Below are 1,159 nucleotides of genomic sequence, written 5' to 3'. Positions count from 1 at the left end.
CTGAAAAACAATATTTAAAGTAGAGGAAAAGAGGTAAGAATGTCCCTATGAAATATTGTTTTATTGCTTATATAAATATCCTATAATAGGTTTGACTTATGTCAAACAACTAAGAATTAAGAATGACCTTATTTCATCTACGGCCATGCTACCTGGAACAAGCCTGATCCCATCTGATCTGGGAAGCTAAGCACGGTCGGGCCTGGTTAGTACTTGGATGGGAGACTACCTAGGAAGACCATGTGCTGTAAGTATGAAAAATAAAAAATAAGGGAATGTAAGCTGACAAGGTCCTTGCAATCTGCGAGGTCACCCAAGGGCTGCCTCTGCTAAAAAAAAAAAAAAAAAAGAATGACCTTATTTCCAAATACGGCCAAATTCTGCAGTTCTGAAAAAGATATAAATTTTGGCGGGAACACTATCCTACCCAGTATCTTCCAACTATTTCCTCCTAGAAAGTGTGCTCTTTAAGCTATAGATAGTGTTTCTCCAGTTATGAACAAATTGACTACATAAATTTGCAGGCCAATAGACCTATTTCTGATAATTGTTTATCTTAGGTGGAAATATGGTTCCAATTCGCCCTTTGCTTTTTGTCTGGGCAATACTGATCTCAAACCCTTGCCCCTCAAGTTTATATTGAATTTTTTCAGCTTCATGAAATTTCTTCACTGTGCTACTTTTGAGAGCCTAGTTCAAAAAGGTCTTCTTTTAATGTATAACATATGTTTCATCTTCTATCTCTACTTTAGCTTTGAAATGCTACTAATTTATGAGACTGAAAAGGATAATAGATTTTAAACATGTGTTTGCCTAACTAATGTCTTCTAATAGGAAAGAGAATTTGCTGACCTACCCTTAACTAAATAAAGCTGGGTCCTTCCATTGGGAAATGCATCCTGTTTTTTGTGAATGAGGGTTGGTTGAATGTGATCTGGAAGAAGTCTCTTGTCTAACCACTTAGATGAGGAGATTAAATCTTGGGAATTGTTTGGCTTATTTACGTCTGAGTTAGATTACTCTCATATATTTGTTCCACTAGGCACTTATTTTAAGTGACAGGCCAAAATAAAGTTCTTCTCTATTGATTTTAATAGCACTAATAACAACATAAGTACCTGAAAAAAAAGAGGTTAGACATTAATTTAAAAAAGGAAGA

General features: G+C 35.2%; 1 pseudogene; it reads left to right on the top strand.

The window, feature by feature from the left end:
• Positions 1-135: 135 nt before the first annotated feature.
• Positions 136-254, top strand: LOC112475014 (annotated as a pseudogene).
• Positions 255-1,159: the final 905 nt, after the last annotated feature.

The sequence above is a fragment of the Pteropus alecto genome, unplaced genomic scaffold (genome assembly GCF_000325575.1).
Source record: "Pteropus alecto unplaced genomic scaffold, ASM32557v1 scaffold7, whole genome shotgun sequence".
Lineage (NCBI taxonomy): Eukaryota > Metazoa > Chordata > Mammalia > Chiroptera > Pteropodidae > Pteropus > Pteropus alecto.
Note: the sequence above shows the minus strand (reverse complement) of the source record. Positions and strands in the feature narration are given on the sequence as shown.